This window comes from Eubalaena glacialis, chromosome X (assembly GCF_028564815.1).
Source record: "Eubalaena glacialis isolate mEubGla1 chromosome X, mEubGla1.1.hap2.+ XY, whole genome shotgun sequence".
Lineage (NCBI taxonomy): Eukaryota > Metazoa > Chordata > Mammalia > Artiodactyla > Balaenidae > Eubalaena > Eubalaena glacialis.
In genome coordinates, this window is record NC_083736.1 from 21169770 (window position 1) to 21194025 (window position 24256).

The 24256-nt window shown below is 41.4% G+C and overlaps 1 pseudogene; it reads right to left on the reverse strand.

Moving 5' to 3' along the window:
- Positions 1 to 420: 420 nt before the first annotated feature.
- Positions 421 to 23321, reverse strand: LOC133081717 (ferritin light chain-like; annotated as a pseudogene).
- Positions 23322 to 24256: the final 935 nt, after the last annotated feature.

The following is a 24256-nucleotide window of genomic DNA, read 5'->3' on the forward strand; positions in this document are numbered from 1 at the left end:
GCGCGCGGGCTTTCTCTAGTTGCGGCGAGCGGGGGCTCCTCTTTGTTGCGGTGCTCAGGCTTCTCCTTGTGGTGGCTTCTGTTGTTGCGGAGCACAGGCTCTAGGCGCGCAGGCTCAGTAGTTGTGGCTCGCGGGCTATAGAGCACAGGCTCAGTAATTGTGGTGCACAGGCTTAGTTGCTCCGCGGCATGTGGGATCTTCCTGGGCCAGGGATCGAATCCGTGTCCCCTGCATTGGCAGGCAGATTCTTATTCACTGCGGCAACACGGAAGTCCCTATTTCATTCTTTTTTTTATGGCTGAGTAATATTCCATTGTGTATATACACCACATGTTCTTTATCCATTCATCTGTCGATGGACATCTATGTCGATTCTGAATTAATGTGACTGTTGGTATTTTCTTTCTTTCTTCCTTTCTTTTTTTTTCCTGCAAAAAGCTTTATTGTTTCCATTTGGTCCAAGGCTTGGGAGAGGGCTCCAGGGTGGTTAAAAAGCTGCCTAGTGGCTGCAGAGAGGGGCTTCAGGCAGAAGCCCTGACGCCAGAGGGGCTCCTCAAAGGCCGCTGGGCTCCGGAGGCTCCTAGTCGTGCTGGAGGGTGAGCCTTTCGACGAGGGACTCGCCCAGCCCCGCCTGGGGACCAGCCGGCCTGCGGAGGTTGGTCAGGTGGTCGCGCATCTTCTGGATGAGTTTCACCTGCTCATCTAGGAGGCGGCTCTCCGGGAAGTCACAGAGGCGGGGGTCTGCGCGGGCAGAGCCCAGGGCGTGCAGGTCCGCAGGGGCCTGGTTCAGGTTCTCCTCCGCGAGCACGACGGCTTCCACAGCGTCCTGGGTTTCACCCCACTCATCCTGGGACGCCTCTGCACGTCCTGGAAGAGAGCGCGGCCGCCGCGCTGTTTTTGCATTTTCAAGAGGCGCTGGGCGCCCTCACGCTTCCCCTCGGGCACTTCGCGGAGAAAGTGGCCCAGGCCCTCCAGAGCCGCGTCGTGGCGGTGGAAATAGGAGCCCAGAGAGAGGTAGGTGCGCGAGACCCGCAGATGCATGTTGACCAGGCGGTTGACGGCGGCCTCCACCTCGGCGGAATCATTCTGGCGAATCTGGGAGCTCGTGGTGGATCGGTAATACGGAGTTAAGCTCAAAATATGGTGTTGGCGGTCCCGGTGGCCGAGGACAGCTGAGCGGCTGGTTCCGAAGGTTGCGAGTGGAACACAGGTTGGAGGGGGTCGGAGGCGGGAGCGAGGGGCGCCCCTGGGTCTGTTCCGTCCACACACCGCCGTAGCAGGAGACGGAGCCGCGGGACTGCCCAGCGCACTGCCTGTTGATATTTTCTAAGCTAAAGAAAATTTTAGCTCTTTCACGGTGGTACAAAAAAGAACTTAAATATCATTTTAATGATTTCCCCTGTGTGAAGACATTAAGAAAAGGTAACAGCCCTGCTTTATCAAACTCTAGGCTTTAGTTACAATTCCGTAATTCTTATTTTGTTTGGTTGTTGTTGAAGTGGGTAGTTCTTTACGCAGAAGAACATGGATATTCGTTTCAGTTTGTAATGAGTTGTGAGCTGAACTCAAATGGTTATAGCTTCCGGAACAGAGAATAAACTGGCTACTACTGTGACCAATTATAATGACACATGCCACTCTGTTCTCTGCTCCAAGTTTGGTGGTTTCCAGTCAGGAAGGGTGAAGCAGCCGTAGTCTTAGGTGGCCAAGCGAAGAGTGCAGCTCAGCAACCATTTGTCGTAGGACCCCTGCTGACCATGTGACTCCACAGGAATGCCCTTAAACTCCACTCTTCCAGGCAGCTTTACTAAGAGGTGCGGTGGAAAGAGCCCTGGAATCCAACTCTGAAAACCTAGGTTCTGAAATATTGTTCTCCCACCTACTTGCTGTAGAACTATGATCACATCATTTGACTTCTATGAGGCTCATTTCCACATCTGTAAAGAGAGGATAATGATATCCGTTCTACTTATCTAGTGAGTGATATTTGAGTATTATATTAGCTAACATATTAGTTAGCATTTGCCTTGTAACAATCACAAACCTCTGTGGTATATGACAATAAATATTTATTTTTCATAGATCTACAGGTTTTAGTTAATCTAGGCTGGGCTTCCTGGGCAACTCTGCCGATATTGGCTGGATTCACATGCCTGGAACGTTGACCGATCCCCCCGGGGCTGCACAAGGGTGATTAACCCACATATATCCTTCTCATGGAAATGGCAGGAGTGCAAGATAGCAAGAGAACAAGCCCCATTGTGGAAGCACTTTTACAAGCCTCTCCTGTGTCATATCTACCATTGGTCAAAGCAAGCCACATGGCTGAACTGAAACTTAAGGAGTGGGCTTGTATACCTGGCCTTTTGATGGAAAGATGTGTAAAGTCACACAGTAAATGGTATGGTTACTGGGAAAGATGAAGAAATTGGGTTATTAATGCAGTCTAACACAGCTGATGCTTATAAAGTGCTATGCAAAATATATTAATGTAATGAAACTTCTGTGATCCAGAATATGTAAATTAACCATACGTGAACTAAGTTGTGAGTAACTTTTATGGATAGAAGAGAGTATAACTCAGTTTATATTCCAAATATTTTCCGTTTTAGTGGGTTTATAGGTAGCGTTATATATAGTGCCTTCGTCAATTATTGTGCTGCTTGATTGGTAGTATGGGACACAAGTTTAAATGACTTGGTTGTCTGAGAGAATTTTTTCTTTTGTCCTGGATTAAGATCTTGAAGAAAGCCAGTTGTGTATGTCAGAGTTTCATTTCACAGTTTAAAACTATGTGTCTCTGGCTGATTCCAGGGAAGGAGCAAGATCGATTCAAGAGGAGCATGGAATATCATGATATGTCAGGAAGTAAGGAAGTGATGAGAAAAATATTAGGGACATGCCACAAGTACAGAGGAGCCAGCCTGAAGGGGCTTCTGCTGGCTAAATCTTAGACAATTTGAGCACCAAAATAATTAATTACAGTACTGAATTATAAACCAATGGAAAAACAGGTATATAAATGGATAAATGGGGGAGAAGGGTGGTGGGCTTTTGCTTACAAGTACAATGCCAAGGGTCAACGTGGAGGGAGTCCTAGAGTTGGAAGATTATCATTTTGCAACCATCATAATAAAGCCTCAGTCAGGCAAGAATCATCAATGGATACTAAATGTAGGGGAAATTTTGATGGGCAGGATATTTCCATGGTTGTTAAGTGTCTCCCCAGAGATTGCTCATTAGTAGCAAGGGAAGGAAAAAAATAGTAATTATACAATGGAAAAATTGGACAACACCTAGGCCAGGTGACCAAAATTAACATCACCAGTGAAGGAGAGATGGATATCATGTAGCTCCAGAGGTGATACCCTGAAAAGGATACATGTGACCTATGTAGTATTTTGACTGAGAATGTATAATCTGAATCTAATCCTGAGGAAATATCAGCTGGACACAAAACAAGGAAAAGGAGGTGGGACAGTATTCTTTCAATGTCAGTGTCATAAAAGACAAAGAAAAGCTGTGGAAATGTTTGAGATTAAAGGAGTCTGAAAAGATATGACAGCTAAATGGCAACACCTGAGCCTAAACCGAACTGTATACTGCAGGGGAAGTGAAAATACCATAAAGGACATTATTAGGTCAACTGACAAAATTGAAATATGGACAGATTAGACAAAAACATTGTTCTGACCATGATGAAGTAACAGGGACCAGATTTAACCGTCCTACCTTAAACAACTAAAGAACCAGATAAAATGTACAAAACGATGGTTCGCAGACATTGGACAATAGGCAGCACAGGACAGAGATCCCTAAGAGAAGAGAAACAAACAAGGTGAACCCTATAATTGCCCCTGTTTACTGCCTGGAGCCAGTTTGCAAGCCTCAGTGCAGGGACGGGAAACGCAAACAGAACCCCCAGGTTTCCTGAGTTGAGGAGACATAGTTGAGAATTTGGAGAGGCCACGGTGGCTAGGATTTGCAGGGCAGGGGACCAGAGAGGAGAGCGCTGCCTGGAGATTGAACTCTGGAGGTCTGCAGAGGGGCTCCCTTGAATCGTCAGCTTAGTGCTGATCTGTACATGAGTTTTTTTTTTTTTTTTTTTGTACATGAGTTTTTAAGGAAACTAGCTGAGGCCAGGGAAATAATCTTCCAAAAGTATCAAGTGGAAAACTTCTTGGCGATCACACAGGTTTGGGAGTAGTTCATCTTCCCTTTAGCTAGACTGGAGAACCCTCGTACTATGTGGGCATTAGGTAGAGTACTTAGAAAGGTGTTATCTCAATAGTGGGATCAAGCTAGGCCTAGACTAAAGGCTGCTCTGGTCTGATTCAGCCTAACAAAGCTGAAAAGCAAGATTTGAAAGAATCAAATTATTTCCAAGTAACTTAACTGCATCCCAGAGGAAAGCTCAAAATTATTTACCAAGAATTACAGAATATTACAAAAATTACTTTTAAAAAACCCAGCAGCTAACGATGAACCCAATGTCTGGCATCCAATGAGTCTGTAACTGTACTGTGGTTATGTAAGAGACTATCTCTACTCTTAGGAAGTATACACAGAAATATTTAGGGATCAAGGGCCATGACGTATGAAATTTGCAAAGAGAGAGGGGTGGAGAATAGGTGAATCTGGGTAAAGGATATACAGGGTTCTTTGTACAATGTTTATTTTTACAGCTTGTGAATTTGAAATTATTTCCAAGTAAGTTAATTCAGAAAAGAAATATAAAAACGGTGTTTCTTGTACCTCAGAAACCAGCAGAATCCTATTTGGATAGTGCTATGATGGTGCTCAATCAATCCACAAGAATGTGTATAACTTTCAATTATCAACTGCTACAGAGAATTCAAAATAGCATTTAGGGGGGATCCTGCAAAGGCAGCAAATTGGGGGAAAAAAGAAGAGAAATATAACAAATAGCTATTTGTTACCATGATGGGCATTTGGAAATTGTTTAAGTGTTGGCTTTTTCCCCTCATCAGCCAATTCCTATATTTTGCTGAAGTGAGGGATTTTCCAATTTGCTTTTCTCCAACCTGTCCTGACATTGCTATCTATTGCATTCTGGATGAATGGAATCTAGAGCCTTTCTGATGTAGGTGCTGAGGCAATCTGACTTACTGCGCAAGGAAGGAACAGCTTCTAGTGTGAGGCAACCAGCGACAGGGAGACCAGTTCCTGGTCTCAGTAGAACACAGCAGTTCCAGGTGGAGCCAACAGTTTTCTGCAGCACTTGATGTTACAGTGTTTCCACATGTTCAGTCAAAGGTGGGGGCATGTGAACATTCTGATGGGAACTGGATTTGTCAGAACAATAGGAAATAGACTTAACCAGAGAATTCTGGTTCCTTCTCTTCCTGGATAACCCTTGAGGTCCTGCAATGTGGGTCTAATGTTCTGTTGAGGTCTTCACTGTTCTTATCCTGTGACTAGTTGGAATTATTTTTCTACATCGTGTGATCCTCAGCTGCAAGAAGAAAATCCCTAAGTTTATGCTGCATCAAGGTGATGAATGTAAATTCCCTGATCAGTTTGGGTTTTGTGGCATCTGTAATATACTAGCATTTGGGCCTGAGAGAGAGGAGGAAGTGTCACAGGTTTTGAAGCCAATGGAATAGTCCCTATTTCTGATATTTGGGAATAAATTAGACCAAAGGAAATAGGTTATTAGTGTGTGTGTGTGTGTGTGTGTGTGTGTGTGTATGTATGTGTGACCGTCCCTGTCTTTAATAGCCCAGGAACTTACCCCTATAAGATGCCCAGAGAGGTGTTCATTGAACATTTTTCTGTCTCATGGTCTATTGATTTGCTTTAATATGAAACTTCTATTCCCATGTTGGGTCTTTCCTAATCAGAAACATTAAGCAAGCATAAAGTATTAAGTAATTTTATTTTGGGAAACCATGAAATTTAGTCTCATCCGTAACTAATGAAAATTTATGATTCAGACAATCTCTAAAAGTTCCGAAAACCATACACAAAAATCACTGACTAAGAACAAAATGGTCAGCCTGGCAGATAAAGAGGATGTTGAACGGCATTTATAAGATTCTATGCTGCATGAAGCCCAGGGGGATCTCAACTCTGGCTGCACATTAGAATCATTTGGGGAGCTTTAAAAAATTCTATGACCAGGAAGCCAAACACTGGATTGATTAAATCAGAATCTCTGGAGGTGGCTTGGGTATTAGGAGCTTTTAAAGCTCCCCAGTTATATGTGGAACTTAAAAAATAAAACAAAACAAATTAATGAATATAGCAAAACAGAAACAGACTCACAGATGTAGAGAACAAACGGTTGGTTACCAGTGGGGAGAGGGAAGGCAGGAAGGACAAGATAGGGGGAGGGGATTGAGAGACACAAGCTACTATGTATAAAATAAATAAGCTACAAGGATATATTATACAGCACAAGGAATATAGCCAATATTTTATAATAACTATAAATGGAATATAACCTTTAAAAATTGTGAATCACTATGTTGTACACCTGAAACTTACATAATATTGTACATCAACTATACCTCAAGTAAAAAAAATAAAGCTCCCCAGTTGATTCCCACGTGCAGCAGCGAGTATTGAGAACCACTGAGCTAGAGTGATATCTGATTGTCACCTTCACCTTGCGGCAGGTATTTCAAAGAAGAAAACCCAGGGGATGATTTTCAGTTGTTCTACATACATGTATCAATTATGGCTATTTGTCCAAACTATAAACCCAAATTCCATTCTGTGCCTATAAGCAATTTCATCTTCATAGATTACTTTTTAGGGGATACAGAGACCACTATTTTACCACTATCTATAAATTTAAGGACCCATACATGAAAAATGAACGAATGGATGGAGATAATGCACATAAAGTGCGTAACAGGACATGTTATTAATACACTGCATTAACAGTTAAAATCAAGGAAAAGTCTTTCTTAATTTCAGCCAAGAATTAACCAATAGAGAAGGCTTTAAAATAATGTTTCTTATCGGGTGTCTTAGCCCGTTCACGGAAATGTAGGCTTTTTCTAGCGTGCACCTCAAAACTCCTCTAGTTATTACCCTGTTCCAATGCCGCTTCCACATTTTTATGTATTCTTTTATAGCAGCACCCCCACTTCTTGGTACCAATTTCTGTCTTAGTCTGTTCAGGCTGCTGTAACAGAATACCATAGATTGGGTGTGAGAAATAAAATACTGCCTGCCATATCAGTAAACAAAGCATGTCACAGTCACCTCGGAGGTGAGCTGGTGAGCCCTGAGGGAACTCCGGAAGGAAACAAAGAATACCTGCCATCTAGCAGCCATCAAACTGCAGCCACTCCCCACGGTGAGCCCTGAGGGAACTCAGGATGTGAAAACACAGGATACTGGCCCCAGATAGCTGAGGTGCATATCAAAGGAATGGTTTCAGTGAGCCCAGACTCTTGCATCTTCCCATACAAAGAAAAGTGCTAAATTCCTTAACTTGAGATCTCTAGCTTTCTTTAATTAACAGTAATCTTTTGTTCCTACTACCTGCCCTTTGTTGCAAAACTATTCTATATCCTAGCTCCCCCCTCGCCTCCTCAGAGCAGTTTTTTCAGGGTTACCTGAGATGCTGCCTCCGGGTTTGAAGTCCTCAGTATGTCCCCCGAATAAAACATAACTCTCAACTTTTAGGTGGTGCATATTTTTTTAGTTGACAGGTGGCTTATAAACAACATAAATTTATTTCTCACAGTTCTGGAGGCTGGGAAGTCCAAGATCAAGGTGCTGGCAGATTTGGTGTCTGGTGAGGGCCTGCTTCTTGATTCGTAGATGGCCATCTTTTCACTATATCCTCACGTGGCAGAAGGCGCCAAGGAGCTTTGGGGGTCTCTTTTATAAATGCACTAATCATATCCCAAAGGCCCCACCTCCAAATACCATCTCAGTGGGGATTCAGTTGCAACATGAATTTTGGTGGGGCATAAACGCTCAGTCTATGGCACTGGGGATGAGAGGAGAGAAGCAAAGGAACGTCAGAATCACCTGAAAAGTTTGTTCAAACCATACATACTCCTGACCATCCTAGATTAATTCATTCCCTCCTTTTGGAATCACTGTCAACATTCAATCTTGGAGAAAAGTGTTAAGGATGGTTATATCAGTAGGTTGCTTTTGATAGCAAGTGACAGAAAATGTAACTCAAAATGGCTTAAATAATGAAGGGATTTATAACCCATGCAAGCAAAAAGTTTACAGACTAGGTTGGCTTTTGGAGAGCCTTGATCCAGTAGCCTAAATACATCAGCAAGGATTTTGTCTCTCCACTCTGCTTTTTGCAGAGTCTTTCAACCTAAAGATGCATCCTGTTGCAGTCTCAAGATGGCTGCAGGCAATACCTAAGGTTCCTTTTTCTTCCTTCACTTCTAGCAGGAGAAAGAGAACTTGCTGCCTTCCCAGCAGCAGTTCTAATATTCACTCTGATTGGCCTAGAGCATGCCACATGCCTACCTCTGAACGAATCATTGTATAGAGAGATGGAGTGCACTTACTGGCTTAGTTTTGCTCAAATGCTCCACCCCTGAGAAACTGATGGCTGTTGGAAGGGAAAGTTGGGGGGTGGGGATGAGGAATTGATGTTGGCAGTGCAGCCAACTGAGGCCATGGGATGGTCTCAAAGGTTAAGTGTGAATATACTTCAGTAATAAAAAAAAATAATGAGACTCATTTCACCCATCCTTACCACCAGTCTTGATAGTTTATAGCAGGAGTTCTCAACCTTACAACTATTGGCATTTGGGGCTAGATTTTGTTCTTGCTATGGGGGCTGTCCCATGCATTGTAGGATGTCTAGCAGCATTCCTGGCTTCTACCCACAAGATCCCAGTAGTACCCTCCACCATCACCACTCTCCCACAGATGTGGCAACCGAAAATGTTTCCAGACATTGCCAAATGTCCTCTGAGGGACAAAATTTCTCTCTTTTCAAACCGCTGTTTTATTTATTTATTTTTTATTGAAGTATAGTTGATTTACAATGTTGTGTTAATTCCTGCTGTATAGCAAAGTGACTCAGTTTTATATATATTTATTTATATATATATATAAATATATATATATATAGACACACACACACACATTCTTTTTTATTTTCTATTCCATTATGGACATTGAATATAGTTCCCTGTGCTATTCAGTAGGACATTCTTGTCCATCCAGTCTATATGTAATAGTTTGCATCTACTAACCCCAAACTCCCAGTCCATCCCTCCCCCACCCCCTTGGCAACTACAGGTCTGTTCTCTATGTCTGTGAGTCTGTTTCTGCTTTGTAGATAGGTTCATTTATGTCATATTTTAGATTCCACATATAAGTGATATCATATGGTGTGTATCTTTCTCTTTGTGACTTACTTCATTTAGTATGATAATCTCTAGACCCATCCATGTTGCTGCAAATGGCAATATTTCATTCTTTTTTATGTCTGAGTAGTATTCCATTGTATATATGTACCACATCTTCTTTATCCATTCATCTGTCGATGGACATTTAGGTTGTTTCCATGTCTTGGCTATTGTGAATAGTGCTGCTATGAACATAGGGGTGCCTGTATCTTTTAAACCACTGTTTTATGGTTGAACCTCCTAGATAAAAATCTCTATCGCAGAAGCAGAGATCAGTTTTCCTCTGTTTCTCCAAGGTTTAGGAAAATAATTTAAACTATAGCATGAAGAAATAAGTTAGATATAAAGCAGAATCCCACCATTACACATGTTCATTAAATATTAAATTTATTCCTGTATTACTGTGTTATTCTTTACTGGAATTCTTTTTAAAAATGTTCTCACATGTTTGAAGTGAAGCCTATCTAAGATGAAAAGTGTTACCAGATCACTTTTCAGGATTCCTCCTAAGCATCAGTTTGTAAGATTTCTCAGCCTCTTTCAGAGGAGAAGCATTGCACTGAATATTTGTAAATATAAATATTTGTAAATATTATAAATGTGGATGCTTCATTTTGGGTCACACTTTGAGTAGCAAAAAACTATAATTTGGCAGAATTCATTTGGGGACCTTTGGGCTCTGTTGGGCTCAACTTAGCTCCATGTGTCTTCTCATTCTGGAACCCAAGCTGAAGAGCAGATACTATCTGGAGCTCTTCTCATGGTGGAAGGCAGAAGGTCAAAAAGGGGAACAAAGCCATATCGAAAATAGCATGAGAGCTTGTATTAGGATGTGGTATAAGTCATAAATGTCCATGTTCCATTGACTAAAGCAGGTTACATGACCAAGCCCCAAGTCTGTGGTGTGGGGGAATTCCTACATGTTAGAAAACACAGGGTAATAAGTGCTGCAGAGCATACACAAGTGGCTCAAAGGAGATAGTTCTACCTGGGAGAGTCAAGGAAGACCTCAGAGAGAATATGATGGTTAAGCCAGATTTTGAAGGATAAGTAGAAGTTCCCAACAAACCAGGAATGGGGACCAAGGTGGGAGAGAGGGCATTCAAGACAAGGGAAGAGCATAAAGCAGAGAGGTACCTGTTCTCCAAAGAAGATCTCTATAATCACATGGAAGTATGCTCAGCATCATTAATCATCAGGGAAATGCAAATCAAAACCACAATGTGATACCACTTCACCCCCACTAGGATGTCTCTCATCAAAAAAACAGATAGTAATAAGAGCTGGTGAGATCGTGGAGAAATTGGAACCTTCATACACTGTTCTTGGGAATGTAAGATTATATAGCTACTTTGGAAAACAGCCTGCTAGTTCCTCAAAAGATTAAACATGGAGTTACCATATGATCCAGCACTTCCACTCCAAGATACAGGCATACCTTATCTTACTGTGCTTTGCTTTATTGCGCTTCACAGGTACTATGTTTTTTACAAATTAAAGTTTGTGGCAACCCTGTGTTGTCAGATGACGGTTAGCATTTTTTAGCAATAAAGTATTTTTAAATTAAGGTATGTACATTTTTTAGACATAATGCTATTGTGCATTTAATGGACTACAGTATAGTGTAGACATAACTTTTATATGTACTGGGAAGCCAAAAAATTCATGTGACTCGCTTTATTGTGGTATTCAATTTATTGTGGTGGTCTGGAACCCAACCTGCAAAATCTCCAAGGTATGCCTGTATATACCCAAGACAACTGAAGACATATTTTCACACAAATATTTGTACATGAATGATTCATAGCTGCATTATTCATAATAGCCAAAAAATAGAAACAAGCCAAATGTCCATCAACTGATGAATGAATAAATACAATGTGGTATATCCATACAATGTAATATTATTTGTCAATAACAAGAAATAAAGTACTAATACATGCTACATCATTATGCAAATGAAAGACACCAGACACAAAAGGCTAAATACATGATTCCATTTATGTGAAATGTACAGAACAGGCAAATCCATAGAGACAAAATGTATATTGATGATTGCCTAGGGCTGAGAGGGGATTGGAGAGAAATGGGGAGTGACAGCCAATGGGTAAGGGGTTTCTCTTGGGGCTGATGAAAATGTTCTAAAATCAATTGTGGCAATGGTTACACAACTTTGTAGATATACCAAAAACCATTGAATTATACACTTTTGTGGGTGAATTGTATGGTATGTGAATTATATCTCAGTAAAACTGTTAGCAAAAAATCTTCCACGTGGTAAGGCACAGAGGCACAGGAGCATAGTGTAGTCCAAGAACCTAAGCAGATTGGCATAACTATTACAGAATGGGAATGGATACATCTAGGAAGGCAGGAAAGGATCAGATCATAGAGGATCTGAGGGCAGCTTGGAGCAAGAAGAACATTTTAGGAATATTAATTCATATGTGGAGACTGGGTTTGAAGGAAAAGGATGCAAAGAGGATGGGTAGTTAAGACTACTGTGGTAGATCCAATATTAGTTCACCAGGGCTGAGTCAAAATGATGGTGGCAGGGATGTAGAAAGGGAAGAGAGAATCCAAGAGATTTTTTAAAATATTTATTTATTTATTTATTTATTTATTTATTTAGGCAGGCTGCGCCAGGTCTTAGTTGCGGCATGTGGACTCCTAGTTGCAGCATGCATGCGGGATCTAGTTCCCCGACCAGGGATCAAACCCGGGCCCCCTGCATCGGGAGCTCGGAGTCTTACCCACTGGGCCACCAGGGAAGTCCCTCCAAGAGATTTTTATGAGGCCAAAATAATAGGATTTTGTGGGCAGGGAAGAAGGAAAGGAAGGATCTTTCTTACACATTTTTTTGTCCCCAACAACTTAAAATGTCTGACACAAAACAGTGCCCAATAATGTTTAGTGAATTAATGAATGAATGGAGTGGATGGTTACAATTTCAGAGTTTCTGTTACCAGATAGAGAACTTTGGGACACAGCAAGGTATTTTTTGGGGTGAGCTCAGGACTGTAACATTTAGAAAAAGGATACTTTTCGTATGAGGGGAATGGCTATTTCAGGGAGAGAAAGAAAATAATGGTAGAGCCAAAGGTACACTTCATCTCTCTCAGTTTTGTCTACAGCCAGCCTGCTGTGTGCCTGTGGAATTTTTTTTTTAATGAAGAATTATAAAAAGCCAGTAAACTCCACCTAACTCTGGTGCCTTCAGGCTTTTGTACCCATTAGCCAAGTAGACAGAATCTACTCCCACATGTAAGACAGAACACAGCATGCTTTACAATATGTATTGACCAGATAAATATTTTAATGAGGCTCAGTAACTAAGATACAACCACCAGAAACCACTTAGATAATTTTATTCATTTCCTCCTGGTCAGCTATGGCCACCCTACTCCACTATGATACATCCTTAGATGCTCACACTGGAAGATCTAGCTTTCATATACTATAGCTTTGAGTTAAAAGTTGTGACCTAATTTCCAAGCAGAGCAGAAGAATCCTCTCTGGAGATGGATTACCTACAAGGAGATGAAGTGTTTATGTTTGTAATAACAGCATGCCTCCACAGAAGACTATGCTCTATCTAATGATCGAAGAACAACTTTTATTTGTGGATTTGCAGGGGTAGGGTGGGGAGGATTGCACATTTGCCTTATTCTGAGCCATCGTCAACCTATTGGCTATGACAAGGTGACTTCCTATGGACTTCCTTTCCCTGCTTCAGTAAGAGAAGCTTGTGGATGAGTAATGGAAAATTCTGCATTTGCCTAGTATTTGAAGTATTGACAAGGTAGTCCTGGGTCTAAGCTTGTGGGTAGTACTTGGGCTTACTTATGGCAAAAGGAAAGAATGCAAGGAGTATCTGGGGGTCTCCCTAGGGACCAGTTGCTAATTAAAGTGATTGAAACCAAGCACGACAGTCAGGGACATTGTAGAAGAGGTGACTTTTGACCAGGTAAGCCTTCTGAAGAAAGATTTCTTCTTTCTTTTTCTATCAAATGGTCTTTAGTTAAAGTACCACCAGCAAACTTGGAATGTGAACCAGGGTGTGGATTTGAGTAGTAGTGAAAAATAATGTTGAGTCTTTTCCAGGGCTAAGGTTCTGGTTCAAGAACTTGTGACCATCTAGAAAGACCTGTCTATCTCTCAGTGGAATCATCCTGTCCCCTTTGGGAAATGAAACCCCATCTGGAGTGACTCTACCCTAATTTGGGCTATTCATGTCTTTGGAGCTTCTGGGGTGTCCCCTGATGTGGCTCAACCCCTAAGGGTTGTGGTCTGAAGATGTTTTCACATTGAGTGTGCTCCTTGGACACCCCAAAAATTCAGCTATACTTACTGCTGTATACCCATCGTTTCTGAGCTAACACAGGGATCAAATTGGCAAATCAGACTTTCAAGAATCACACATCTTACCCAGCATCAAGCTTTACTGATAATTTCAAGGGTACAAGTAATGAGCACAGACAAAGCAGGGGGAAGTCAGGGACTACCAGTGCAGCTCTTCTGGCCCTTTCTTGCCACATTAAGACACATACCAGGTCCGATTTAACATATAAGATCTTTTTTTTTTTTTTTTTACTTCACACACACACACTGTATTTTATTTTTACAAGAGATAAATAGACTGACACCAAGCATTGTACATGGATGACCACAACAAAAGCAACAATGATTGCAATTACCAAACACGAAACACACTCATACTATGTCATAATATTGACATTCAGTCCAGTAATCCTCCACTGTAACAGCTCCTTTACTTTGCAGTGAAAATTGATTTGTATATTCTTTGCCTCTGAGTCCTTGTTGGATTTTTTTTTTTATTGAAACAGAATGTCACAAAAATTATAATCATCCTCATCAGTTCACTCAGTCCCATGTAATTAATTTTTTTTTCATCTTGATCTTTTGTTAGCACTTTTATGAGTTCATCAGTTTTTCATTAGAGTTCTGAAAATGCTTATTCATTCGGTTCAGCGGCAGTCAGTTACCAGAAACCTGTACTTGTCAGAGTCTTTTCCATGAATTCCTTGAAGATGAAACCCTTTTATAGGAACATTTTTGCAAAAGCATCAGAGTACACCCAGAACTCTCTGTAAATGACAAAAGACTTAAAAATGACCACGGTTAAAGATTTGATGAAAGTTCATAATAATTCAATTGACAAGGAAATTTAGTTATTTCTGAGATATACATTTTAAAGTAATAACTAGAATTATGACTTAATAACATTATACCAGAACATATAAGATTTTTAGAAATTTCATGTAATGTCTGAAACATTTATATTAACATATTTCCATACAAATAACCCAATGAAAGTTTAGTATTAGTTGTTTTGTTTGTTTGTTTTTTATACAAAAAAAAATATATAAGATCTCTAAGCAATGTGTGCAGTCATCACTTACAAGAAAAGAAAGCTACTTTGGTGATGGTATGTCTCCACTTTTTCCTACTCTGATTGTTACATAACTTACATTTTCCAGGGAGCCATGCCCCATAACTACGTATGTTCCAGGTTTGTTTACCACAAACAATGCCAGACAAACCAAGTACATCCTCCTCAAAGTATTCCATAGATAAAGACTCTCCTACTAGTTAATACTATTCGAGTGTTTGCTAGGAGGTCTGTCATTAGCATGTGTACAAGGAGATCTGACTGGCTCAATTTCTTTCCTTCCCAGGCAGTAGTCCTTCAATAGAAGGAAAGACTAGCGTGCACTCTTCTGCTTTCCTTCCCAGATCTCAAGGGACAGGAATGGGAGGCAGAGTGCCTTCTGCCCAGATTGTGGAAGGTCTGGGGCACTGGGGGAAATGCATGTTTTGAAGTTGGATATATAGACAAATGAAGCTCAAATCTCAGTACTTCCCCTTTCTGGGTTACGTTAAAGAAGTCATTACAGCTCAGTCACTTCATCTGAGGACTGGCAATATTATCTACCTCACTGGTTTGTTGTTATACCTACATGAGTCTTTTTGTGTGAAAATACTTCTTAAACCATAACAGGCTATGTCCATGTACTGTATTACTGCTGTTATCAGTGAGTGTCTGCAGTCCTTTCTGTTTGGGTGTTCGTTTGTGACCTGTGCCGAGGTTTGTGGCTCTGGACTCTGAGTGCAAAGCCTCTTAGTGGTTAATGCTCTGGGTCGGCATCATGGCGTCCTGGATGAGAGGAATCCTTTGTTTTGAAAACCTAACCTGGATCCTGGGTCCACTCTTATAGCACCACATTTTGCATTATATTTCTTCTCACAGTGTGCAGTTATATATCCGTACAGAGACAGTAACAGTTCACAGCGTTGAGCATTTACTGCATGCTGAGTACTCTTCCGTGCACTTTAATCCTTCCAACAACCCAATGAGGTCATTATTTTTCCTTTTTAATAATAGATTTTAATGATTACAGAAATAAAGTTGTAGTATGTGTTCAAAATGCTATGTTCTGTTTTGATCAATTAGTAATAGATTGTGAGAATTTTTCTGTTACAGTCACCATGGTTATCTTTTAAAAAGCTGTTGGACTTTTAGGCTGTCTCTAATTTTTCATAGGGATAAATAAAACTATAAAGAACATGTCTGTGCATAAAAATTGTCTTTTATCTAAATCTGTCTTTTTAAAAAATAAATGTATTTATTTATTTATTTTTGGCTGCGTCGGGTCTTCGTTGCTGCGCGCGGGCTTTCTCTAGTTGCAGCGAGCGGGGCCTACTCTTCGTTGCGGTGCACAGGCTTCTCATCGAGGTGGCTTCTCTTGTTGCGGAGCACGGGCTCTAGGCGCGCGGACTTCAGTAGTTGTGGCTCGCGGGCTCTGGAGCACAGGCTCAGTAGCTGTGGCGCACGGGCTTAGTTGCTCCGCGGCATGTGGGATCTTCCCAGACCAGGGTTCGAACCCGTGTACCCTGCATTGGCAGGTGGATTCTTAACCACTGCACCACCAGGGAAGCCCTAAATCTGTCTTTTAACTTTGTTCCTATAGTTTTTTCCCAACTTTTTATGGAAATGTTACCTACATGTAGAAGAGTTCACATGAATGTTCAGCCCAATGAATTTTCACAAAGTGAGCACATTCGTGTAACCAGCAGCCAAAGAAGAAACACAGTATTACCTGAACCCTGGAGTCCCCCTCATGTCTCCTTCAGGTAATCACACCCTCACTCCTCACCAAGGGTAACCACTATCCTGACTTCTGACCCCATAGATTTCATTTTCCCTCTTTTTGAACTTTACGTAAATGGAGTCATACAGTGTGTACCCTTGTGTTTGGCCTCTTTCATTCAACATTCACCCATGTTGTGTGCAGTTACAGTTGGTTCATCTCAAAGAGGGTCGGTATTATTATTAATCCTACTTAATAGATGAGAAAACTGAGTCCCAGAGAGGTTAAGTGAACTTGCTCAGAATAGCAAGTGGCAGAGCTAGAATTTGAACCCGAGTAGTTTGAAGCCACTCTACTAACCATTATGTTATACTGCTCCTATTTATTTAAGGTCCATCTCCTCCACTATACTGTCAGCTCCATTTTTTACTCAGCACCTAGCATTTAGCACATACCACATAATCAGTAAATATTTCCTGAGTGAATGAATACGGATGAATGAATGAATGAATATCAGATAGGGCTGCTTCTGCAATTCAGTGTTTTTGCCTAGGTTGCTAGAAGTGCGTGAGAAGGTTCTGTATCTTCCTTTCGTTCACCTTGATTATGGACATCTTCTCAGAGTCACTCCCACCACCTGTGGTCTCGGCCCCCTGTTATCCATTCTGCAGCAGACCCCTGTTGAAGAAAGATTTGCTTCTGTGTCTCGAGCTTGGAGAATTCCTGGGCCTCATCTTGTCTTCCCACATGAGGGAGACTCAAGGGTAGTACCACTTGAGTGCTGCTCTGGGAGTTGGAATGACCCCTCTACAAATTGCTGCCTCTACAAGTCCCAGCGCAGTTAGAAATGATTATTGCACTTTTAACCCTAAGCTTCCTGTGCAGAATTTTGATGTCCATGGACAGTTGGTCTCCTGAAATTCACAATAACTTTTTTGGTCTGGTTTTCTCTTTCTTTGTCTATCAGTAAATCTTGTCTGTATAATATCCTTGAGGCGGGGACATTTAGAAACTGCTTTCAGCTGTATTCCATCCAAAACAATGTGAGGTTGACAGTAGGGTTTGTACATCCCAAGCTTGTGCTTGATCAGGATGAGTGGTAAGACTTCAAGGAACAGCCTACCCTCTCCTCTGAAAATTGCCTTCAGAGAAATTATTTTAAACCAACTGTCTTAAAGCCCATAAATGATCACTAGGGAATTTCCAAAACCAAGAGAAGGGGTCACTTTCTCCAATATCAGATTTCTTCTAGCACTCTGAAGCCTGGTGCTATAAAATAATAATAAAAAAATAAATATAGCAACAATTCTTTGTATTATTGGAGAACACTGTTTCTTAGAACATTTTAGCCATTATTGTGACAATTCTGTATACTGGGCAGAAGTAAACTACTTAGATGGAGAAAACCATCCCAAGAGTTAATACCCATCTAGTGGTCTTATTCTCAATGTTTTCTCCTTATTAGATGAACACTATATTCAAAACAGGAAATACATATTTTGAAGAACATACCTGAGAGTATTAAAAGAAAGCTGATTATTTGCACTTTTTATGGTCTAAGATGGGGGTCAGCAAACTTCCTCTCTGAAGGACCAGATAGTAAATATTTTAGGCTTTGAGGCCCATACAATCTCTGTCACAACTATCCTAGCCTGCCCTTCTAGTGTAAAAGCAACTGTAAACAATATATAAATGGATGGGCATGGCTGCGTTCCAATAAAACTTTATTTACAAAAGCAAGGGCAAGCTGTATTTAGCCCACAGGCCATAATTTGCTGATCCCTTGTCTGGGAGATCTGACAGAAAAAATTAATCCAGGGAACAAAATCTTTGTAAAACTTAAGTGGAGAAGTAGATATCTTCCTTAAAATTGATAAATCTTTTATAGAAATATTTATGTTGTCCATGGTGCCCTAAATAAAACAGTTGAACATGATAAAGAATGATTTCAAATGAGGATATGTGCAGAAAAGAGTTCACGTAGCAGGCCTGACTGCAATCCTTTGAAAAGCCTGCTTATGTTGGCAGCTTAGGTTGCCTGCTAAAGGCCTGCTTAGGTTGGCTGTTGACTGGCATCTGGAAACTTCGATTGTGGAGAGAGTTCCCACTCTTAGCTGATAAGACTAGCTCACTGTGCCTGCACTGTACAAACAATATGGTTTATGCTGAACACCTGCTTTCCTTCCAAGAATCTAGAATTTTTATACATGCTAGGCAGAGGCTGCCTATGTGACCAGCCTCCAGTTAAAAAACCAGCTTCCAATAAAAAAAAGTTCTGTGAGTTCTAGTGAATAATCAAACCTAGGGGTGGTCTTGGGTACCTCCCAACACAGATACATTCTTTTCTACCTTGTCCACTTAATATATTCTCCCTTCAGATATGAATCATTGTTAAAGAAAAGTATATTCAAGACCCTCATGATAGGTATAGGGCCCACTGGAGGAGAGAGATTGGATTCCACTCCAAATATGGCATGGGCAAGTGGGGATTTATAGCCAAGGAGCAGGGTGGGAGGTCAGTGGATAGAAAATTACTAAGGGGAAACATCAGGGGTAAGGGGGGGTTCTAGCTAAACTGACCTAACAGGATTCTTTACTGAAAACAAGGCAGGGTGGTCAGACATTACCTGGGGGATGGTGGAGGATGAGGAACCTGATCATATATTGAGGGCGATCAGATATCCAGGGGAGGGAGTTCTGGTTAAACTGATTTAGCAGGGTTCTTGCCAAAAATAGATTCTACAAGAAAGTGTGCAGATGGGCCTAGGAGAAGGTTCAAGAGCCTGACTGAAGTTTGGTCAAGCAAAGAATGTCTGTCACCATGGAGATGTTCCTGATCACAGTGACAAACCCTGGGTTTAGCAAAGTAGGAGGTTTGCAGAATCCTGAGCCAGAGGGTATGAGAAATTGCAAGACAGTGTGTGGTCAGGGCCCCACTAAAAGGAACTGAGCAGCCACTTACTGGAAAACTGGTCCAAATCAGCAGAAAAATGGCTTCATGATGCAACTGTGACTTTTTGCAGCCTATATATAACTCAACTGCATATCTGGGGTCAACATAACAGACTTGATGGGTAAACACAGTTCCTAAAAACCACAACCAGACTTGGGGTTCCGTAAATGGCCTGTGCCCGGCTTCATTACAATGAACCAATCTTGAACTGACAAGCTTGGTCTTGTTCAACCAGTCATCCTTTATGAAACTTTCTAGGTTTGATTTTTATAAGTCCCACCCTTGCTTTTGGTCTGAGAGGGTCTCCATGGGAGCTGTACTCCCTTGTGTAGTCCCTAAATATAAGTAAATCCTCAATACTTTAATTGTCTCTGAATTATTATTTGATAGTTAGTTTGAAGACTCCATCCCATAGGACCTAATCCTGCCGTGTTCGATCAGGTTTTCCCTCTCTTGTTCAGAAGTAAATTCACCTTAATACTATGTCTCAGAACTTCCCTGGCGGTCTAGCGGTTAAGACTCCACACTTCCAGTGCAGAGGGCGCGGGTTCAATCCCTGGTCGGGGAACTAAGATCCCACATGCCGCATGGTGTGGCCAAAAAAAAAAAAAAATACTATGTCTCAAAGTCTTTATATTTCCTTTATCATCAATTACCTCAAAGGTTGGGTACAGGGAAGCCTGGGATGATCTGAATCATGCAGATATCACTGACTGGAAAAATCAAGGAAACCACCAAGATGAACACATACAACAAAAGAGAGGAAGACAAAATCCAAAACTTGTGAAAAAAAACTAAAGGTGTTCTTTTCCACATCTTAAGATAAAAGCTGTTTCTCTAGGACCCAAGAAAATATTGCAGGGAGAGAGAAACTTTTCCTATATGCTTTTATGTTCAGTAGCTGGGGCCTGCTAATTAAACTGACAATAGACAGATTAACAGGAGAAAAGGTTTATTACATATGCACATGAGGGCCTCACAGAAAAGGAAGTAAAGACCCCAACAGGCACTTAGATCCAGGGGCTTATATTCCATTTTAACAAGGGGTGATAAGTTTGTGGAGAAGTGATAAGACGAAGAACAAGGGGTTTGGGATTCCAGGGGCAGTAAATTGTGGGAAGGTAAAATATATGGGAGAAACAAGTGGAAGATAAAAGCTGTTTAGTAAGGTTTGTTATGCAGACCCATCTTGGGACTGAGGTTCTGTCTCAGGTGATAATGGTGGTTTTCCTCTTCCTGGTGTGGGAGAGGGGAGTGGGAACACTTTTACAAGGAGAAATTTGTGCTCTGCCTCTAGGCAGATAGGAGGAGGGCAGAGAGTTCTTTCTGCATTTGTTGCTTCTTAACTGCCTTTAGCTCAAAATAATCCTTATGTCAAGGTGGCATATTTAGGGGTGGCATTTTCTTTTTCTTTTTAATATTTATTTATTTGGCTGTGCCAGGTCTTAGTTGCGGCCCGCAGGATTTTTAGTTGCAGAATGTGAACTCTTAGTTGCGGCATGAGGGATCTAGTTCCCTGACCAGGGATGGAACCTGGGCCCCCTGCATTGGGAGCGCGGAGTCTTAGCTGCTGGGCCACCAAGGAAGTCCCACAGGTGTGGCATTTTCTGATCCCCTTCTGCTTATGAATTAGTTGTATGTCTTCACTTCTGGAAGGTGATTTAAATTGTAGTTTTACATTTATGCCTATTAAAATAAATGGTCCTTAACTTAAAACTCCCTTTCTAAAAAACCAGATGATGTTCCTCATCTCCCCATCCCCAACGTATTTGCTTGGCAAAGGTCTCGAGCACCCCAGCCCAAACCCACTTTTCTTTATGTTTGCTCTGCTCCCCCCAGCCCTTTTATACTCAGTCTTCAGATTTCACATCCCTCCCCTCAAAACTTGCCCTGTCCTCCAAATGGAGCTTCACAAAGGGTTTGAGAGCCCAGGAAATGGCATAAATTCCTTACAGTAAAAGAATAGATTTTAATGGAAAAAATGTTATTTTCTGGGGTCTGAAAAGCAACCACAGACCTCTCCTTTGTGAGACAAAAGCAATTTAAGATTCCAATTAAAGACCTTTCTAGTGCATGAACAGATGAATGGATAAAGAAGTTGTAGTATATATATGCACAATGGGATATTATTCAGCCGTAAACAAGAATGAAATCCTGCCATGTGCGACAACATGGATGGAACTGGAGGGTATTATGCTAGGTGAAATAAGTCAGACAGAGAAAGACAAATACTGTACGATTTCACTTATATGTGGTATCTAAAACAAACAAACAAACAAACAAACAAAACAACCTAAACTCATAGAAAAAGATATCAAATATGTGGTTACCAGAGTGGGGGATGAGGGGAGGGGGAATTGGAGGAAGGTGGTCAAAAGGTACAAACTTGCAGTTATAAGGTAAAAAGTACTAGGGATGTAACGTACAACATGATGACTATAGTTAACACTGCTGGGTGGTATATAGGAAAGTTGTTAAGAGTAAATCCTAAGGGTTCTTAACATAAGGTAAAAAACCTTTTTTTCCTTTTTCTTTTTTTCTTTTGTACCTATATGAGATGATGGATGTTAACTAAAATTATTGTCGTATGGACCCTGTTCGGGTCCTATCCTGGGTCAAGGCTCTCTGTCTCGGCAGGGGAGGGTTCTTTTTCCGTTCAGGTTAGAGCAGCCGAGTAATAACAAAACTGAGCTGAGATCGACTCAGCACAAGCTTTATTCAGTGGCCAAAGAATGGAGAAGGGGAACTAAGTTCACAGATCATCTTCTTGCCCACCTGTTGAGAGGGATTTAATTTTAAAGAGTGAAGACAAAGGGAGGAGGAGTGAGGCTAATGGTGGGGAGGCATATGCATTAGTCTACTGGGGAAGGGGCAGGGCTTTTTCCAAGGGAGTGGGGTGCCACCCCCTTTGTATCCTTTTTTGATCCTTAATGTCTGGTCCTGGCCACCAGTAGGTGTGTCATTTAAATATGCTAATGTAGTAAAATCAGCAAATAATGAGACTCAGGGTCTGTTGGAGGTCAGATTCGTTGCTGTCTTGGTCCCAGCTGGTTCCATCTCCTGTTTTTTGTTTGTTTGTTTGTTTGTTTTTGTAGCTTCCTTTCTTATCTCTGGACCCTTTAATTTAAAGATTATGTTAACTCCTGCTAAAGGCAGTGGTTGATGGGTTTTGAGCAAAGACCTGGAACAGCTCTGGCAATAATTTCACAATATATGTGAATCAAATCACTATGCTATGTACTTTAAACATATACAGTGCTGTATGTTGATTATATCGCAATAGAACTGGGTAGGGGAGGAAAGAGTTTACACTCTGCAAGCACCAAAAACAAAAAACAAAAAAGGACCTTTCCTTTGTAAAATGTTTCCACTGTTGTCACCCTACCCTACCACTTTACCACAAAGTACTTTTGGGTCTACCTGGATTTTGTTTAGAGCTGCCTTGAGTCACTTATGTAAATGGAAGAACCTAACCCTCAATCCTAATCCCAGGGCTTTCCTCTAGTTAGGAATTTACTACATTATTTTGATGCCTCGTTTCTTTTTACTTATTCAACATGTAAGAAACGTTTATTGATCACCTAACTGTGGTACAGTCATTAGAGATGCAGAGGTGAACAAGAAATAGTCCCTGTCTTTGAGATGCTTCCAGTATAGGGACAAAAAAAAGTAAGCAAGTTTGACAGTATGTACACTAATGGATAATTCAGTCACGTTATAAGAGCACACTGGAGGAGCACTCACCTCAATATTAGGCACTGCTAAACAGTCTAAAGCAGAGAAACTTGCTTCGTTTCCATTTTTCAAAATCACTGTCATGAAGACCACTATATTTGGCTGATCTGATTCATTGTATTCTAGTACATCGTAGATGACTTCTTCCATGACTCCTAGACCAGTGAATAATGGTGGATGCAGTAGTTCACAGAGGCATCTCTGTTCTCAGAGTTCCCCTCGTTCTACTCATCCTTTCTCCTTGCCATAGATGATTGCATCGAGGATTGAAACTCCTTAGTAACAGCCAATCCTACTTTCTCTCCTGAGAATTTGAAAAAATGTTTGCAGAGATTAAAGACAGAAGATGCCTGACTTGACCAAAGCAGTGGTTCTCAGCTTCGAGCATGCCTCAGAATTCCTGGAAGGCTTCCAACCCCAGAGCTTCTGATTCACTAGGTGTCAGGTGGGGGTCAGAGCATTTGTGCTTCTAACCAGTTCCCAGATGCTGCTGCTGGTGGTCCTGGCACCATAGTTTGAGAATCACTGGACCAGAGAAAAGAGATGTTTTTTGTCAAGGCCCCTGTTGAGTCGTTGTATTACTAAAAATGGCTCTCAGGGTAGATGGCTTGTTCTTTCACAACAGCATGTGGTGGACTTACTTCCTATGTATGGTTGGCATCCGGGCAGGAGGTAGAAGAGGGGAAGAGAATCAGCTTGGCCAATTATAGAATCTAATTTTGGGTAGAGCACCTCTTTGCAAGTTGTATTGCTTTGGGGAAAGTTTGTCCTCTTTAATCGGATTGAAATTGGTTGCTGAGAATGATTTTTTTGTCCTTGGGGCAGATGTTTATTTGGCCCAGCACTTACCCACTGCGGACTGGAGCAGTATAGTGGCGCAGTTTCATCCCACACTGATGGCGAGAGAACTCAGAAGGATTTGACTTATCACACCAGAGACGCCGGGCTGTTCTGCTGCACTTTGGGAATGTACTGCCTGAGAATTATAGAGCCTTTGACTACACTTAAAAATGGGTAGAAAGGTGCTGCTTCAGGTTGGTTCCCGAGAAGAAGACCCTGAGATGAGGATTCGTATGAGAGTGATT